Below are 21,298 nucleotides of genomic sequence, written 5' to 3' on the forward strand. Positions count from 1 at the left end.
CCATCTTATTTTAAACATCTGGGCCCACATGCTCAAAACTTACCATCGCTTTTACAGTGCCAGTGAAGGTGTTTTACGTGACAGCGTTGTGTTGTGTGAATTACAGAAAGCCTTTTCTGTCAAAAAACATAATTCAGAGTGACACTGGAGACATATTTCCTATTAACACTGTATTTGTCTGATACTACAGGATCATGAAGCCAGTTGCTCAGATTATTTAGAAAATGAAATAAAATATGAAATGTCCACCTTCCTAGGTTAATTTATGTGATTATGAACAAATGGTTGAACTAAAGGTAATGATGAAGTATTTGAGTTGTATTATTTCAATATTCACTTTTATCTCCACCTCTCAGAACAGAAAAGGTTACTTTAAGCATTGACCTGTTTGTTGTGTTGTCTTTGTCTCCATTTAATCTTTTTTGCTGGGTTAACCAGCAGTACAATATAATGCTAAACTCCACCATCAAACTATATTGCCAAGAGTTTTTCACTGATAAAGTCATTCCTTCAGTTTTATTTTTCTGGACATTATCCAGCACTAAACAGTACAGATCAGTTTTAATAAAACTGTACTACAAAATGAATAAATAAATGAATGAATAAATAAATGTTCACAGTGTGACATCACAAAAAACTTCGCTTAATTGCATGTAAAACAGACACACTACAAACTACAGTACATACAAAATGTTTTCACCATTAAAGACTGTAATGAACTGTAAATATGCTCAACATGCTGCCTGTTTTCTTCCCCATCATTTTTCAAAGATAGATTATTTGGGTTCGGAAGTACATGCGATGCTACAGTATGCCCACACAGTTCTTGATGAAAGTGATAAAAATATTCCTCAAGCTCTTTTACAACTGCTTCAGGTTGTTGCATTAAATGCACTAATGATATTCTCTACAGATATACTGGTAAGAATGTAACTGTGCTGAAATTCTTCTAAATTAAGTGTGTCTGCATTCTGATGACTCCAAAGTAAAACATATGTAGGTTATTTGGTAGCTCACAGGTGTAAGGATCAGCTACAGTGTACAGTGTTTCATGCAGAAATATATGCACCTTTCAAAGGCTTTCTACATCTGGTTTCCTGTTGCCATGGTACAAAAATAATTTAAGATAAGATCTGTCTTTACTTGGTTATCAGAGTGAAAAGTATAGTGAGAAGTGAAACACTTAAAATGTCTTGCTGTAAAGTACTATTAAATCTGCAGTGGGGTCCATTTTGAGCCAGATAAAGTCTTAGACAGGATGAAGAAACGATTAATTACTTATAAGAAGCACTGATTATATCTTTACTCTTGAGAAACTGAGTTAGATGCACTCTGCTTCCTTAATGCTTTAACTTGCTAAGTTTATTACCCAGCTGTTCTGTTTGGCATGATAATATATTACCAAAATATGATACTCTTTATTATTAAGTGTTCAGAAGTTTGGCTGGATTCTGACAAATGCGATAGAGGGATGAAATATGTTGAACATATTTGCTGTGACTCCCCTACAGTAATTGAGGGAATGGCAGCCTAGCTGTGAGGATAAGGCTGCCCAAACTCCTTCACTATTGCGAGGAATGAGCCAGGGAGCTGCTGTAGGGGTGTAGGTGGGGAGGCAGACGGAAGAGAGGGAGTTATACAAAGGGAAGACCTGGGTGGAGGACCTATACTGTATATACGTAGGTGAGCGGAAATGTGAGAGATTAAGATCTAACCTTCCTCCTGAACTCAAACATAAGCTCTCTATAGTGTGCAATATATAACCAGAACTAGGCCACCCAATGTGCTATGCACCTTTTGATCATGTGCATTTGAGTCACACTAGGGTGATTTTAAAACCACAAACTAAAATACAGGGAACTTTTCTTCGTGTCACATAGAAAGGTTTTGTGGCCCAGTTTCAGAAATTCTACCAACTGATGAAAGTTATTTCTCTATAAGAGTTTTATCTTTATCGTAATTATCAGTAGTATTTGTGATTGTCTGTATCAAGAGGCACTGAAGACAAAGTAAAATAGTTAAAGGAATTGCAGTGATTCTCTAAACAGCATATAGTTTTCCCCTTGAGAAAGTATAGCTGTGGCTGAACTCAATCACACAAAAACACTATTTCACTTTAAATACGCACTTTAAGACATTTTTTGGTGTAATGTGACAGAATAATTCCAGTACCTGTTATACAGTAAGAGCAATATGACACCAAAGCGAAGCAATTTTGAAGTTCTCTTCACTCTTATCCTTAATGTGCTGTCACTTATGAAAAGCTGTATCTAATAGGATCCTCCTTTTTCATGTTATTTCACATTTAATAACAACAAAATGAACCAGTGGCTTACGCCATATGGTTACATCTTAGTCATAATTATATATTGTATGTGACACTGAAATGAGAGATACTCACAGACATGAGTTAATGCTCACTGTCCCTTTTATTAACTACAGCAGCAACCACAATAGCCACCTAAGAAGGCAACAGCCATCCCATAATGCTGTAGGTTGCAGGGTATGGCAAGCCAGATAAGACACACAATACAGAATATATAAGGAATGGTCATTTCACAACATGTTTTCTGAACTAAGGATTTTTCTGCCTCAGTAATAGGAGCTTTTGTCTGCCAGATTTTCAGATGTTGAAGTTCTTTCTTGTACCAGCAGTTATGTTTCGGTTGGACTCTACACATCAAAACAAGTGTGCAGCTGACATTCCATCATGAGAAAGGTGAGACACTTTGACAGTAGTATGAGGAGTGCTTCTATAAGACAGCAAGAAGGCATCCAGACATTTTTTAATGTCTGATTGTCATGAAAAATGTCCCTCTGTGGATCTTAAAGCTTGGTTCTGAACAATGTCATTCTCACAGAGTAAACTCAAACTCCTGTAAACAAACCAAGGTCAATTATTATATGTTCCTCACGCTGTGACATGAGGAACACATTAATGTCCTCCTTTCACTGTCCCTGTCAAATCCAGGCCACTAGAAGAAGTTAAGCTACTCTGGTGTTACCTAAGTAGTTTTGGAAACTTCCCATTAATCACTATGCTATGAACTCTGCACAGTACTGGATCCAGATATGTATACCATCTACCACAGTTGCTTTTTGTTTTGACAACATGGGCAAGTGCATCTCTCCTATTACAATAACTTTATTATGGCAGCTGAATTATAACCTGACAAATCACTGCTGTTTTACATTGTAAGGGATGTTTCTTGTAAGAAGTACTTTCCTGTTATAAGATACTGTACTGCTTGTGTAAATCGTATTATTTGCCCATTTAGTGTATATTATGGTACTTGTTTAAAAAGCTGAAGTGAAAGTACAAGTGTAATGCAAACACCATGTGCAGATGGGAGAACATTGTTCTGAGTGATCCTGTTCTTTGTACTTTAGCAAACTGAAGGACACAGGAAGGCACTGTTGTTATCATTGCTGGCTCACAGCTCCTGGGCTCGTACGGAGCTTGCATGTTCTCTGCATGGTCACATGCTCTTTCTCTTGGTGCTCTGGTTTCCTTCCGCGGTCCAAAGTCATGCTGTCTAGGTTCTTAAAATGTTCCCCATCCCAGGTGTGTTGTGCCCATTGACTGCTGGGAGAGGCCCTGACCTTAGGTGGGATTAAACAGTTATTGAAGATGAATGGATGAGAGAGAGAAATGTTTTATTTTACAAAAACACAGCAAAGGTCTTATGATCTTAGTCTTCAGAGGGATGGGATTTTGTAAAAATACAAAAACAACTAACAGAAATTGTCATATTTTATTTTCAGAAAACATGGCATGGTAATTTTAGAAATCAGTCAAACCTAGTCAGTGTATGATTATTTACATACATATGTGAAGCCACTATTAGTTATGTTACAGCTAAAAGGCTTTTGTAGTGCAGCACATAGAAACAACAGGTTTTATTCACCGGATCTCCAATGTTAAAATATTTTTTTATTTAATAAAAAGGGAAAATAATTATTACCATTAATAATCACAATCATAATATCACCTAGCAATGCATATTGACGAAATGTTATGCAAATGCAAGGAAGTATTACTGTAAATGCAGTCAGAATGGTTAGACCTTTCACCATCATAGCTTTATTAGTTTCTTATTAGTTTAATTAAATACAAGTACAAAAAGCAGTTATATCTATTACAAAAATCAGACTGCTTACAAAATGAAGTGATCAGAAAGGAATGACAGCTAAATTTGTTTTCTGTGACTTTTTTTCATTTGTTCTCTTTGAATGCCTGGAATCTTTCAGGAAACTGTCCACTTTTTAAATATTAATTATAAGTATATAAAATAGGTAATAATTAAAACATTTCAAATGTTGCATTATCATGCTGTTTTTATAACATGTATATTTAATATGGTTATAAATGATGTATTTTATAGTTACATGATATATAGGTTTTAATTTATTATTGTACATTTGAGACACAATCAAATATTTGAAAGGTTTAATAAAAATTAAATAAAATAAAACAACAGTAATTCCGTGTAACCACTGCTAACCTGAAGAAGACCTCCCCTTGTATTAAAAGGTATCTCACATACAATTATCTGATTTTTGTGTCGTGCTGATATCTGGACAGCCTTTGGGACTGATGTCTTTTGGACACAAGTGTTGCTCATGTGTGATATTATTCTTTGTGGATTTTTATCAGATCTGCCTTAGAGGAAAAAAAAAACGATTGACAAAATATAGTGTGTGCAATGAATATCATAAAGTAAAGTCCATAAATGAAAGGAAACAGCTTAACTGTGAGATTTCTGACTGCATCTTTGTGGTTGAAACTTTCTGTCTTAAAGTGCTACAGAATGAGGGAGAAATTCAGAAGCAGACAGCAATCTCATGGGAAGATGTCTGACGTTTAATGAATGGCGATGGAATGTAAAGTTATTACAGAAAGGATCCTGGTTTGCATTCCAAAACATCAACAGAAAGTACACCGCAATAAGGGGCTGGTTACCCAGTATGTTATCATTCGACCAGTCAGAACTTGATAAAAGTAGATTCCAAGGGAAGGCCACACTTTCACAGCTTGTTTGGTTTTATGACATAATTATAGATAAAATAAAATAAAATCATAGAGACTAGAATGTTTCCAATTTGACAAAACGGAGGCTTATTCCTCCTTCAAAATAAAATTTGCCCATTTATCACACTATTTATCCAGACCAGGTCTTTTTGGGTATTATTTGACTGGCTGATTAAGGCACATGAAAAACCATCGGTAGGAAAATGAGCAGAACCAGCTGCAGACTGGAGATTAATGCCCTGATGCAAACAGAGGGCTCTGTCCAGAAAAACGACAAGCTCAGCGCAAATATCTCATTTATCCTGGGCTCTCCTGATCATTTGCAACCATCTAAAACCCAGTGTCACAGCTGTTTAGTTGTTTGCTAGAATTTGTTCTAATTAGACACAGAAATACATCTACTTCTTTTTAAACTTGTTTGCAGTTGTAGCTCCAGATTAACACATGTAATATCTCCTCGGTGGCTTTAGAAAGGTGGCTGAAGCGAAACGTTGGTTCAAACCAGCATGTGGATGCTACTGTTGTGTTCTCGATTACTTTCTTCAAAAACATGGAAATAGATCCAAAGGTGACCTTCTCCTTACATCTTACCACACTCCCCTTATGGAAGTTAATGTTCTGCTTTTCTTAATTTAAATGGAAATGTGCAAAACACAACTGGATGTGGAGAACAATGACTCCACACATTTTTTTGCCTGTTTTCAAAGTTGAGATGCTGATGTGAGATTGCCACACATTTGGGACTGTATTCATAAAACATTTACCACTGAGCTAAGTTTACACTTGTTTTGGCTTTTATTTTTCCTAATAAGAAAGCACAGCACAGTGAACTTGTAGAGTGTCACATAAATCTTTCAGGATGCTCATTTAAGAGTCCCTCAGGGAAGTTCTAACATTTCTTTTTTTTAATTTTGCAACATCAGGATGAGTTTGTTTTCCCTCTCTAAGAATATGTGCCTAACTTAGAGTGGCTGAGGATGGAGTCTTAGTGTAGCTCTTAATGGGAAAATCCAGTGAGTGTCACACAGCTCGAGCAGTACCTTCCCTCCATGCAGGAAAAAAAACAAGCAGAAGTGGAGAGCATTACTTATGACATTACTTTACCAAACGTCATTTGAATCTTTTCCACATTCATTTGGATGCAGCATTTTTAAATAAACCCAGAGAGTCTGGAAATATTAATGTTATGTTTATTGCTAGTTTTGTAATGCTAGATGACATTTTTCTCTTGTGAGAAGTGGTGTTCGTTTCATTTTGGAGTAAAAGCCTTCTGAAATTTCTACAGTCTGTCTCCCAAATATTCTCTCTTTTGAAATGAAGGTCTTTATTAAATGGTATCACTGTCTGGTCTTGTTCTTAAGGAATGTGGCTACAACATGATAAAACTGAGAGCAGAGCCCTGAAGAAGTTCCCCTTCTTCTGTGTAAAGAGTAGCTGTCTCTTTAATAGCATGTACAGCAGGTACAAATACCAAACAAATTCACAAGTTGGCCTTTTTTAATCTTGCTGCATGGGAATATTGCAATAACCATCCAATCTGATTGAGGAGCAAGATTTGCAAAAGGTCAGCTTATCTGCCAGACACATATGCACGCAGCTAACAAAAATAAAAAATAATTCACTTCTCAGACAATAAAAGCAAAGATTCTATCACGAAATAAAATATATATAAGGACAGGTTTGTAATATTATGTTCAGTGCGGGCAGCGTTTTGCTTATCGCCTGCTGATCAGCAGATTGAGAGACACTGGTCTGCCCCCATAGCCTTTCTCTTCTGCCTCTTTCACGTCAGAGTCCTTTTATCATCTAATTTGGCACTGAAAGAGGAGGTGAACAGCTCCATGCTATTAGCCTGAACCAAGCTCAAGTGTAGTCAGATGTGGCTGAGTTTTTTTTTTCCTTTTCTAAAGCCTCATCTAAGGTCACATTAAAATGTAAAAGGGCTCTACTTTTATTTCTGAGGCTGTGCAGGGGAGGGAGGGTTCAGTCTCAGAGCCTGGGAGTTTTGGCAGTGTCCGCGGCTGGAGACAATGACAAAAGCAATGCCAGGCCTTTTCAATTCAGAGCAAGAGATCTAAGGTTTCGTTTCTCCTTGCCCCTCAGGCAAGGTGGCTGGCACTGAGAGGTATGCAAACCCTTGGAACAGGTCAGAGCAGCTCGTTCGAGTGGCTGACTTAACCCCTGGGTGCCCAAAAGGGACAAATGCCCAACAAATCTTCATTTCCTGAAGTCCTTAGCTTCTTGAGTAAAACACATAGTGGGAAGTTCACTCTGAAATCTTGCAATGTTGTTTTAGTATTTGAATAGTAACGGTGGCTCTTGATATTCGATAAAGAAAGCAGATAATCACTTACAGTACCTGTATTTCTAAGCACACCTAAAGCGTGACAACAGCAAACAAGCCCTGGGTTCCATAAAGGGTGAAACTATAATACATTTTTTAAGACATGTTTTATTTTTAATTTTAATGAAAAAATGTGGAGAACTTGAGCCAAACCTCAAATAATACTAGAATGGTGCTATTCTGTGGATGTGCAAGAACACGCTGTCACATGTTAGCAGTGAATAACTCACTCTGTGTGTCTGAATGTTACCAACTACGCTCTTTCCCTAACAATTTGGATGACAATTTTATCACCTTTGTCAGCTGGTTAGTTGTTCCTTTGAGAAGGGAGAGGGTAAGAAGGTGCAATGCACAGCCATAGACAGTATATATGAAATGGTATTAGATCTTGATCCTACTTTGCAATAGTGCAGGTCTGGAAGAATAGCAGACTAAAGTCCATATTCAGCTTAGTGGCTCTCCATGCCCGAATTTAGTCCAGGATAGCTTTAAGCAGACTGAGGGTATGTGTCTCCCCTCTTGATGGAGCTCTGTTGGTACCCAGTTGTACAGCTGAGTGGACTGGAGAGAACCAGAGCAAACTACCCTGTTCAAGGATGCAACAGCAGTGAATCACAACTATTACACTAAACACGGATTCAAATGACATTTCTTTTTCCTCTGATATGGTATTAATCCCGTTCCTCCCAGCCCTGGTCATGAATGTCCCCTGTGTCTTCTGGATTTCGTTCCAACTGAGCCCTTAATCACTGAGGCTAACTGGTCCCTGTAATTGAATTTCTTACTTGATTAGACTTTTTCAATTTGTTCTTGCAAGTCTTTGGTTACAAATTCATTCTGCTGTAGATGTTTTCTCTCAAAGACCTCTGTCCATTATCTCCTCTGCTTGCTTATTCAGTGGTTGCAGTCTTATGTCTGTTTAAACCACTCTTAAAAGGTGACCAATTTATGCTGAACTGTGCAGGTGGATTTGACACTGAATCAGCAGCTCCAGATTACTGCCGAACACATAACTTTGAGTCAGAATGAAACACAAAAATTAGCTTACTAACCCCACCGAACTTCTGAACCACAGAAAAAAAGAAAATTTATTGAAAATGGTGCCATGTGTTTTACTAAAGTTGGACAAACTTTCCCATTTAATTCAGTTCCAAGATCATGGGTATTTCACCTGAGCATCTACCTTCAAGAGAGCTATCAGTCCCAGTTTCATCTAAGCAGCAAAAGAATGAATGTGAATTAACTGATCTGTTTCTCCATGATGGCCAGAACAGTCCTCTGTTATCTCTAAGGTCTAGCAGATAGGCCCTCTGGAAAAGCAGATCCTCTGAAAAGACAGCTGTTCTTCACAACTGCACTGTTTCATCCTTAAAGGTATCCCTGCTACTGCAGTGGTATTTTTTTAATCCTTTTATTTATTTTTTTTCCTTAAGTAGCAGCTGCTGTTTTTTTTTCTGTTTGACTTCTATCCTACACTGGACAGCTTTGACATTTTATAGTCTTTGATTGTAAAATGGTCAAAGATCACGGCTACAAAGACAGTAATTAGTAATTGGATATAGACAGTGGGGCAGGCTATGCCTGTCACTGTGATCTGATAAAATGTGGATTGTGTGGAGCTTCTAGGGCCCAAGCCACAACCTCTTAAAACCCCTCTTCAGTGAGGCAGCGGGTTTTAGGCACTTCTAATTTAAGTCTGACCTTTTCAACCCCTGACTGCAGTAGCATGATGATTCCATTTGAAAAAGAAAACAAGCCCATTTTGATGCCATAACTAGTACTTCTTTCTTTTTTTTTAAGACAACTATGAAGCAAATGTGACACTGCAGCTTGAGCTCCATAGGTTTGATAAGCAATGTACCTTGTTTACTAGGTTTAGAAAAAATATTCTGGAAGTAATCAGTTTATATTTTAAAACTGGAAACCTTTATTCCAATAACATATTAATTTTAAAACAATAAATAAATATGACACCAAGGATAATAAGAATTATAAGCAGATAGCATTCATATATTTCTTGACTTTAAACCCGAAAAATCAGTTCTAGGACCCTGGGAAATTGAGGATTTTTGGTGTTGTTGTATTTTGCCTTTATTGTGTCTGGTTTTTATTCCACTTTTAATTTGACAGCTGTAGGGATACTGATGACATACAGAGCTCCGCCTCAGGGGAATAACAGACTGCTCTAGGCAAATACGAAATATATATGAATATAAAGATATTTAGAAATAAAATGTAATTTTATTTGAAATATGTTCAAAGAAGAGCGCTTCAATGAGTTGTGGTATACCTTGAAGCAATAGAGGATGACCACAATCTGAGGTTTTCATCACAAGGTCCAATATGTCTGTGCCTGAGGTCCAACATGTAATTAGTAATAAAATATTTTTCTTAGAAAAACATGGCGTAATACTGCTGAAAACACTTCTTGGTTGAATGTCATCCATTTGTATTTATATTTTTAATCCACTAGAAAAGCCTCCTGGACTTTGATTCATTTCTCTGTAAATTAGAAGCTAATTAAACTATGTTTATTTTTATAACACCCAATTGATGAAAAAGTAATTAGCAAACACATGGTTATGCTTGCAAAATCTTTTTCTATTAGAGGTCTCTGGACAAGTTTGTAAATGAGTTATGGAAACTTTCAAAGTTCAGCTGCAGCTCAGGTGGGGTGCATTGTGCATGTTCATACACATTAGGCAGATATTAGAAATTACTTGCCCTTTCCTTTTAGTGGCTCACTACTTTAGTGTTCTGCATAGTGTGATCATGGAGATTCTTTTTTAATGACCACAGAGAGTCAGGACCTCGGTTTTACATCTCATCCAAAGGATGGCGCCTGTTTACAGTATAGTGTCCCCATCATTATACTGGGGCATTAGGACCCACATGGACCGCAGGGTGAGTATTGTATAGGAAAGTGGATAGACTTCAGTATGTCCAGACGTCTGCAACTTGGGTGTGAACTTAAAGTGCGCTGCATCAGCATGTGCTGTACCTCCCATCCTCCAGAAATTGCACCAGCTCCCTGCGATAGTTAATGGAGAACGGAGATCAGGAAAGGAAACAGAAAAAAGGAAACACAGGAGGAAACAGTGAAGTCTCCTGTGTCAATGTAACTTTTGGGAAGTCTGTTAGCAATATCAAATCGAAACAAACAGCAGCCTGAACTCCAGAGTACAAGAGCTAAAATAATCACAAGGCTTTATCTACAGTTCTCAAAATTTAAAAAGTGAACAAAAACAAGCTACAGTAAAAAAAATAACAGCAAGACACAGCAAATGTGTGACAGGAGGCATAATGGGGTAAAAGGTTAACACGTACAGGGAAAAACAAACACCTGCACACTCCTTTCAAACCTAGAGCTCCTCCCACTCAATTAAGCACATAACAGTGACATCAAAGAAGGAAACACAGAGGCACTTAGAGGAAGACACTCTGTTACACTGACCCAGAGGTGAATACAAACAACATGGAGAAAGAGGGAACAGGAAACTAACACACAGACATCTTTCACTGGTCCACATTCGTTTAGAAAATGTCACTGTTCTAATGCACTATTAATATGTGCTGCATACATATTTTGTATGTCTGTGTATGTCAGCTAATGACAAGTGAGCTCATGGTGTCCTTTTCCTTTCTTCCACATGTCCTGTTTGCCAGAACTCTTGATGGAGCTTTTCGGAATCAAGTGAGTTAGGCTTTTGTTTTCATATGCATGCATGTGTTGTGTTGTGTACATCCAGTCATTACGACTTCACTGTCACATCAAATTAAGGACTGGAATCAATAATTCAAGCTCTTTTAAGGACTTACTGTACAAGTGTTGTCCAGCTGCAAACAATAGCCTCCAAATGGATTCATACCCTTAATGAACCATAACTAAAAACAAAAACATTAAAATGTTATGGAACTTTCAGTATTGTACATATAAACAGAACATATGTCAGAAAGTTACATATCTTTCTTAATGCATGATGTTCACAATTATTTCTGCCCCGTCCATCAAAGGCTAGCTTGGCTGAATGGTCTCTTCTCTTTTGTAACCATTATTATGTTCTTAGGTAATGCCCTACCAGTGTCTGTGATAAACAGTAAAGGACCTCAGATTGTTACGTTCTCTTCACCACTTGATCATGAAGGCTGATGCAGGCTTTGTATTGTTATCCCATTGTAAAGACCACTTGCAACCAGTCTCGAGCCTCTTGGCAGAAGGTGTCAGTTTTGGGCTACAATATCCTGAATACCTGTACAATGCATCAGTTCTAAGACAAGAGGACCAGAGAATGAAAACCAACCCTAAAACGGACCAGTTCCTTTTGTATTCTCCACAGAAGGAATGACATTCTTTTATTCTTTTTCACATTAACTTCCTCTGCCTGTGCTAGACATACACCTGGTGAGAGTGTCCAGCAACTCAGTTTGCATTTCATCCACATCATGTGCTCCCAATTGATTTGGAGACAATTAATTTCTGTTTGGCTAATTCATTTCTTTGTTTCATTCTGCCCCAAAACTTTCACAGATCCAGGATTCATGCCGTCAGCCTTCAATGGTGGTCTTCTGTAATAGTAATGATGCCAGAGCTTTTCAAAGATTGTTAATTGTTTACCTGGAGTCTAAGTCTATCCTCCAAAAACTCTTATCCCACCTTAGATTTAGGTTAATTTTTCATTGTTCTGTTCTTAGAGGTTAGTAGCCTTTGCATTAGGACTGGACTTCTTAATGACAGTAGATCCAGTCAAATTTGTGTCAAAATACTGTAACGCTCTTGTCACGATATTAGTTCCCCCTCCTTAAGGGTGCTCCAGCCCTATCACTCAAGACTTTATTCCATGCACCTGCTCCCTATTCCCTGCCCACCTTAAAAGCCAGGCGCTGACACTCATCCGGGCTCTGCATCTGATTTCCATATCGTGCGAGTCCGGGACCAGGAAGCGCCTGGTCCCGTTAAGGTTTTAATCTCGGTTCCCGTTCCTGTTCCCCGTCCGCCGGTTCCGACCCGGCCTTCGTGGTTTTTTAATTCTTGCTCTGATGGATCTCCTGGTTTTGGACTTACCCTTGCGTTTTGGATTTTCCCTAAGGACTACTCTCAGATTGTTCGCCTCGGCCACACCTCCCCCGTGCACCAGCGCACCTTGGACACGCCCCCCTGTCTTCAGCCCCGTTTTCCTGCATGACGTTTCCCCAGTGTTTCCCCTCTCCGTCGGACTGCGTCGTCCGCATAGGGTCCGGAAAGAACTGTTCGTTACAGCTCTCGCCTGGTGGTGAGGAGGAAGCGCCCCTAGGCGCTCGTAGTACCGCTGGGCATGCTGGGAGTGGTAGCCGGGGAGAGTCTGAGGGTCAGCACGATGACCAGCGGCTGACCCTACCTGTGTAAATAATGTCCTAGTAATTCTAGTGCCCTGTGTAGTCCTGTAAAAGTATAGTGTGTTGTTAGGTAATTACCACCCTAAATATGTGTACGTGTTCCGTGTTCCGTCAGTCTCCTCATGTGTGTGTAGATCCTGTGTTTGGTTTTGTGTGGTTGTAAACGAATAAAGCTAATGCTTGTTTGTTAATCACGTCTCCACTCGTCCTTGTTCTGAAAAGAACCTGCAAATGCTACAATATTATATATAAAAATGGATTAGATAAAGTCCATAATCTTTTACCTTGTATCTTCAATCAATTCTCTGACTTTCTCCACCATGACATGGCACTGGGTGTTTGGTTTTTGTGATAAATGTCCTTTAATACCGAGCATGAAAGTGGCAAACAAGAAGATGTCCATAAGCTTCAAGTAGATAGCTGCGGCAGCATGCGTAGACTCAAAAGAAACAATCAAAGGTTTATTCCATGATGAAAATAGAAGAAAAGAAACACAACCTTTTGAAGAAGGCTCCACAACTGAAATGCTGTGTTTCCTTTCTTCTCTTTTCAGCATGGAATAAACCTTTACTTATCCATAAGCTTCTATAAACTTTCTGAGACTATGTGAAACTACCAATTAACTAAAAAACATTAGATGGTTAAATTTAGTGCATTTACTTTTAACATCTTTACCACATATGAATACTTCTGGATATTGTGTATTTAGAAACATAAGTAAAGTGTTTATCCCAGCTCATCAATGGTGTGAATAAACTTAAAGAGGCTACTGTACATACTTAAAAATAAAGAATTATTGTAATGTATAATTTTATTTTAGTCAATTTGCCATGACATATTAAACATGACAAAGATCTAAAATTGTTTTTCCTAATGCACTGGATGATTTTGAATGAGCCTCCTAACCTGTTAAAGAGCATATTGTGTGCTTTGTTATTCAGCTACAACATGTCTGAAAATAAACTTTGATAAAACAAAACATTGCATAGAAATAACACTATGTTGTGACATGGAGAGTAATATGGCTGAGTTTGTTGGCACAGGAAGGCTGAAGCATAACATGTCCTGCTTTACTGCTTGTTTCTGGCTTGTCAAATTGAAAATAGAGTCAGTCCTCTTTAAACATGTTACGCTTGAAGTCATTCTGTCTTTCTGGAGTGCTTGCTGGAAGAGTCTTCCCTCTGTGAATTTTTCTTCAGCCTTCATCTATCAGGAATATTGTCCTCACACCACACACAGGCCAAACGCAGTTCCAAGATCCGTTTGACAAACTCATCATTTGTGTTCGTGTGGAGAGACGGGGAAGGGAGTTCGAATAAAAATAAAAAATAAAAACCCAATGGAGGTGGAACATTTTTTAATTGGATTTTTCAACAAGATGCCTATCAGCTAGAACAGTATCTCTACCTAGGAAAAGGAAAATTTATAGTGATCGGCATTTTGTATGAATTTTCTGCAAGATGGGTTTATGCCTATCAAGGCCATCTGGTACTAATAGAACATCAATTGATGTGAACAGGAACAGAGACCAATTTGTTTTCTCACTAGGGGGCTGAAGGCTGGATGGTGAGTCCCCCTTCTGCGGCACAACAGAGAGAAAGGCTCCTGCTTGCCTTGCTCTCCTGGCTGTATGGCACTATCCGGTCTGTGGGGGAGCCTTAGGCTGCCGATGTCCGTCTCTGCAGTCGGAGGACACGAGCAGGCAGAGGCTCAGCTCACAAAGCAGGATCATAGGCAGGATGAGATTTGATTAACAAATTGACAGTCCTTTCTTAGGGACAGCAAATGCTTATTCAATCGGTCTGTGGACGTGTCTGTGTTAGTGAGCTTCAATAGCGCAGGGGGACAGGGAGGCTGGAGGAGAGTGGGGGTGGTGATATCTGTGTGTGTGCGGGGCGGGGGGGTAAATACCCACTGCAGCCACCAGCCAGCTGGAAGCCTCATCCCTTTGTACACCGTAACTTTCACATCGCGTGTTCACTTTACAGGGAAATACAACTGGTGCGCATTGTTCAAGGATTCTGACAGTCATTGGCTGATTTTATTTTCTATAGTTCTTGGTTTCTTTTTTTGTTTTCCTTTGCAACTAAATAATTTGAGGCTAATGACTGCAATTCATCACGCATGCTTAATTTACCCAGGAATATACAAAAACTATCCTGTTTATTCACAGTACGGACACACTAATGCAGAGCTCGCTGAGGCACCTAATGCTTGCACAGTTTAGATTTCTTACTAGACAGCAGTTTCATGTTTTATTTTTAATAGGTTTGTCACAGATACAAGACAATGATGCGGCATGTTTAAGCAAAGATAAAATATGACAAAAGACCTTTTGATTCAGACTCTTTAGACTTGGCTCCAGCAAACCTTTCTTTTTTCTTTTTTTAAGGAAATAATAGATGCCTAGTTGCGTAAATCCCATCCCCGTCCAAGGGAGCTACTTTGTCTTAATTACCTCAGGACGAGCGAGTGGCCCCCGAAGCAATCATCTTTGTTTGTTAAAGCAGCCGTTATCTGCTCCAGTAAGGTCCATAAATAAAACATGGCCAAGATTACAATGTCATGTTCCTGAGGACTCCAGACCCCGGGACCTGATCACAACAGAATGCACAAAAACATCCCAGAGCACAGTAACACAGAGGAGAGAGGCTTTCTTTTTTTATCAGATGCCTGCTGCAAACCTGTCAGGCCTGAATGATCTATCACAGACTGATTATAAGTTTCAAAGATGTAAATAACCTTTTCAGTAGTTCAAGGTGGGATGTTGGCTACATAGGTCATTTGTTTATTTTATTACTCTCTACTGGAGAATCTGTGTGTAACTCCCAAGTGAGAGGAAGCAATAAATAATGACCTTTGTATTGGAATTCTAATCACTGAAGTGTTGCCTTGTGTACGCATTCCTGCAAATACAAGCAGAAAATAGACAATTGTAGCTCTGTAGGTGAAACAAGGTCATCGACTAATTAATTAACTACAGTAAATATTAATAATAAACTTTGTTATAGCTAGATTTTACAGAGATTGTTGATTTGTGCTCATTTGCCAATTGTAATCTTTTATATCTTTTTAGACTTGTAATCTCGAAATATTTTTATGTGTATTCCTTTCCCATTTGCAATTAATAAATACTAATCAAGTAGGGTTTCTTGCTGCGACCTGCTTAAAAGGGATGGAGACCCAACATATGTTCCTCTTAAATCTGCACTGAGCCATCTCCCAGTTTTCACACTGAACTGCTGCATTACTATTGGATTCATGATGCAGATCTCACTGACAAAACTGCACTCTCAGCTGTCTCTGAAACATCCCAGCATGAAGTTAAGGCTTCCCAGCTTAACCAGCCTCAGACATAAGAATCCCAGATACAGTTTGTGGCACAGCCGAGACTCAGACTGGAGATGTCTGGACTACAGGGCTCAACCATCTCAGTCATTTTTCCTGATGAAGAAATAGTTATCCAAGAGTCATGTTCTTATAAATGAGCTTATTTAAGTTAGTTACATCTGCAGCAGGGGTGGCATGGCATAGCGAGTAAGCCTTTGGACTCCAGCCTGACAGCTTGTAGGTTTGAGTTCCCTCTGCAGTTACTACACTTGTACCCTTGAGCAAAGCACTTACCCCAGTGACTCCAGTCCGCCCAGCTGTGTGAGAGCGAACCAACATTGCAGGGGGACAAGTCGACAAACAGATCTCTTTTACAGGAGTCAAATTACCTCACCGGAAACCAGGCAGAGCTCTGGTCCGACAACCCACTGTGGCTCTGGTGTGGAATTTAATTTTTCTTTTTACATTTTTACATTTAGATCTAAAGTATATATTTACCTAATAGTGTGTGTAATTTGACAAATTGCTTTGTTTAACATTTAATTGTTTCAGTCCTACGTAGCTCAGCATTTGGTAGTGAAATATAGGATGGTACTGTATGTTATCCCTGAAATGTAAGTGTTACTTCTACATGTCTGGAATTAGAGTTAAGTCCATCAACAAGAGGTTAAACAGATTTTACATTGGATCTCTTGTAATTGTAAAAGACAATGAAGAAACTAACCTCTTCTCAGCTGAATGTTCTTCTCTGGAACACCCATCACCCAGATGTTTAATTTCAATTAACCCATACTAGATTTGGAGCAACAAGCACTAACATTGTATTAAAACTAAATTTAAAAATATCATCAATAAAGTTACTTACTAAAAAAAAGAAACTTTTACAATATGCTTTAAATCTGTTAGGTTATTTTTATTTTCCCTGATACAGATTCCCTTTACAGTTAATTTTACAATTTTGACAATAACAATAATAGTAGAAATGTTTCTTAATAGAGGGAGTGAGATAGAGTAATTCTGTTCTTATAAACTTTCATAATGCTTGGACCACCTTGAAAAAAACAACCCATTTTAAAATAGACAGCCTTTCTGTTTGTTTTTTAACGTTTTGCCTTTAGTGGTCAAAATCTTTTGATACAATCTCTCGGCTTAAAATAAACAGATTCACAATCACATAGGACAAATCCTATCAGGGCAAAGGCAGCACAACAATCTAGGTCAGTTTTCAAAATTACTGCTAAAGGCGTCATGATTAAGGAGCATAGAAATGTAGCAAAGAAGGTTCACTAAATCAGTAATGAATTAGGTACTTTCTATTGCTTTCTAACACAGACAGCTAATACTTATTTTTCTTGTTCATTTTTTATGGTGAGGAGGAAAAAGGGAATAATGTATCTTTGTATCAACAGTACAGAGGATAATTTAGAATAAAACTTTCTTCTTTTTTCACTTTTCCCATTTCTAAAGCTTAACATCATTGTCTCAAACCTTTCTTTCATCTTAAGACAAAGATTTATGTAAATCTTCAGTCCCTGCGTTAATGCGAGGAACTATGTGAGAAATAGCATTCCTAAATCGTGGTATTGTTGTTGAAAATGACAAGGCAGCCTCTTAATCCCACAATGCGATCATCCAAATGTGTCATAATGCTGTGTGTAGGCAGGCAAATCTGAATATCAAAAAGGCGCCGTGCACCTCAGGAGCAGTCTCATTTCTTCTGAGTGCAGTTTTAAAGAACTCACCCTTTTGTCACTTGAAAAAAATACATAAATGTGAAGTTGAAATGATTGCAGCTGTTTGTAGTTGTAAAAATTAAAAACTAACCAATTTTTTTTTACATTTTTACTAATGGCAAGACTGCATTTCAACACTAAAAAAACTTAAATACTTTTTGGAATTGGAAGCATTTGGGAGTTTAATCACAACATATGGGAAAAGGTGATCAATTTCTGCTTTTTAAAGAGCCTGCTTCTGCAGGAGTCACCACTGGTGCAGAAACTGTTCCACTGTCTATGTTGTGCCCAGCAGTAGCTCTCAAGCATCAGGCAGAAGCCTAATAGTTTAATAAATAAATTAAATCTTTGATAATTTTTTGCCTTCCCTGAAGTGATCAGTCACCTTTTCAGAAGGGATCTGACATGTGTGTTACATCAGATTATCTGAGAAAATCCTTGAGGGAAGTTGATATAGGATTACGTGCCCTAACATGTCGTTCTGTAACGACTTGAGAGTGCTCGCCTCTGTAGGATAGGGGAGCCAACAAAACCCATCTCTCATCTGTCCCGGTTTCCATCAGAATCCTCCAAGATACTCAAGTAAACGGAGAAGGATGGAATCACAATGGGGAAGACACACTTACAGTACAGGCTGGTTTGGTCAAATTTCTCAGACATGTTGCCCTTTGTTGCATCACACTTTTTCTGATATGCATTTATCTCAGTGGTTAAATATATTTTTTAACTTTCTACACTTTCTTAATGAGCCTTGTTATATTTGCATTTTATATGTGTTTTTCATTTTACAGAAACCATCGTTTATGAGTGGAAAGTGAGATTCCACCAGTTCGAAACATGCAGGAAACAACCATACCAATCAATTGGATAAGGGAATGTCTGCATTTAAAATGATGGGAATAATTACGATGGAAGTCTAGGGAATCCTTTGATTAGCCATGACACCCTCATAGAGAGATTTTCCATTGAGAGTTTTGATCTGTTACTTTAATTAAGTGCGGCCCCTTTTTACACGTCCCCTTGCTGTAGGTACAAGAATTAAACCTCACTCCTTTCCCCCTGTTGTGTCTTTATTTACTTATTACTGTCAGCCATTTAAAATCATGACCATCTCCAAACAGTGAATTCCTAGGCTGTCATTTAAAGCCTTGTCCAGAATTTGTCAGACAGGGCTCTGCTGATCTCCTGTTCCTAAGACACAGCACCTGTCAACAGCCAGGCTTCAAGCTGAAGACGATCACACAGTTACTCATCTTAAATGTCTTTAAATCATTCTGTGTCTATCAAGTACCCCATGTGGCTTTCAGTATTTTGCTGCTTTCGTCGTAGTCAAAATGGGCTTTATTCAGAGGTGTGTGTGTGTGTGTGTGTGTGTGTGTGTGTGTGTGTGTGTGTGTGTGTATTTGTTTGAGCAGAACTGAACTTGAGCCTGCCATTTGTCCTTCAGACATAAACACCAAACCCTTAGACACTATGATACATAAGACAGTTACAAACAGAAAGGTCTGAAGTTCTGTTTCTCGTTTTGAGCACCTCCTTCAGCCAGACCTGTGGGTCACACTGAAATCATAAGGCGCTGTCAGTTGTTTAGTGTTCACATTCTATTTTTTTTTAGTTTTGTCTTCTACTTGACAGATTATGACTTTGTTTTTCGAGGAGAACCCAAGTAGAAGCGTCTTGCACTTCTCCTCATTGGAAATGTTCTGCTGAGGTTCACCTTTTGTCAGGCTTTTGTTTTTGTTTCAGACACTAACCTGCAGAAGGTGTTGCATTCTTCCTCCTGGTGCTGTCTGATTGAGAGATCCACTGCTGTCAGCCTGGCCCTGTTGGAAACTTATCTCCCCACAGCTTCCAAAGCCTGGGCTTCTTGCAGTTGTGTGAACGCTGAGGAATGTCAGGTGTTTCAGGAAATGTATCTAGCTCAGATGCACTGTCTCTCCACAGCTCACACTTTTCCTTTGTGCTAATTTAGGAAGTGTGCTGAAAGAGCAGTGTCTGAAGTGTGGCACCATGTCCTTCTGTTCGTGTTTTCACAATTGTAAGCTCTCCACTGTGAATGTAATGAGAAATGATTTGAGAAAAAAAATTATTTGTGGGATAGAAAAAAACATCTTATTTTGGGAAAAATCAGCATTTTTTGCAGGAACAAGAACTCTTGGGAGTTTTATCATTATTGTGAATTACTGCCTTTTTGAGGGGAAGATTCTAAGTCCCTGATAGTGTGTACATGATGGATAAGGATAGGTTTTTATTTAGCTGAATATTTAAACTTGGCTGCCCTGGGAAATTGTTGTCTTGATAAGTATTCCTTGCTAATTTGCAACTTTAACATTCATTTTACTTCGTATCTTGAAACAGAACAAACAAGAGTTTCTTGTGAAAACAGCAAACTGTTAACACCTGAAAAAGGAGAAAGGTGTAAGAATTGTGTGGGTTTCAGAAACCCACAGTGGAATGGCTGTAAGCCATTTAAAAAAAAAAAGATTATTAAAGAAAAGGATTTAAAAAACACTGTTTATAAAATAAAACACATAAATCGTGAGTGATAATGACAAGTATTTTAAAATTTATATATTAATAAAATGATAACAAAAATAAAAAAATATGAATGTTTAATGTTGCAAAGGATCTGCTTGGCAATTCTCTAAACAATGCCCCCGTGAAGAAGACGAATTCTTCATAAGATAAATTAGACTGGGTTAAAAAAGAGGACGAATGTCTTTCTCCATGTGGCACTTTTGATATGTGGAATATTCAACCAAAAAGTCTTGGAAGTTTTGCAAGCCCAGAGGTTGCAGTGCGCTTTTGAATGTGTAACAAGACAAGGGCCCGAGAATCATCAGGAAACAACTCAGATGCACCTATAATTCCTAATATTGGCAGCATCACTTCATTTCACTATGGAAGTGGTTTTGACATGTAGAAAAAAAAGTGACAATTACCCAGTGGAGCAGAAGCTGAATGTGACATCCCAGATTCCATTTGCATGAGTACTTGTACTGTTACAATTTGGAAATACAATACAAGAAAGGCCGAAGTAAAATCCTAAGAACGGTATGCATTTTTTATTCCTATTGCTGCCTGTTCTCTCTTTTTGTGTTCAACGACAGTTCTGCTGCCTTATTACCCACAGCAGTCTAACTGGATTTAGACTTTCTAGCAGCTCAGCCTCCAGTGTCATTTAACTGGTCTAGCTGTTTGCAGGCAGCACTTTCAGTGGAATGTACGAAGAAGGCGCCTGTCAGTTTTCTCTTCCCATGCTGAGCTAATCCTCCCTGCAGGGCACTTCAAAGAGCACGGTAGTCAAGGATATGGTTAATTACTGAATCTCCTTGAAACTGATGCCAAATCAAGACTTTTTCTGGTCCAGCTGAATTCTGTCTAGCCAGGACTAATTGTGGGCCCTGTTTCATTCTAAAAGGGAAAAAAAAGACATGACAAAATCTCCATGTTAAGAGTGGACTCACCGTTCCCCTGATTTTACTC

The sequence above is a fragment of the Lepisosteus platostomus genome, chromosome 10 (assembly GCF_059453375.1).
Source record: "Lepisosteus platostomus isolate fLepPlt1 chromosome 10, fLepPlt1.hap1, whole genome shotgun sequence".
Taxonomy (NCBI): domain Eukaryota; kingdom Metazoa; phylum Chordata; class Actinopteri; order Semionotiformes; family Lepisosteidae; genus Lepisosteus; species Lepisosteus platostomus.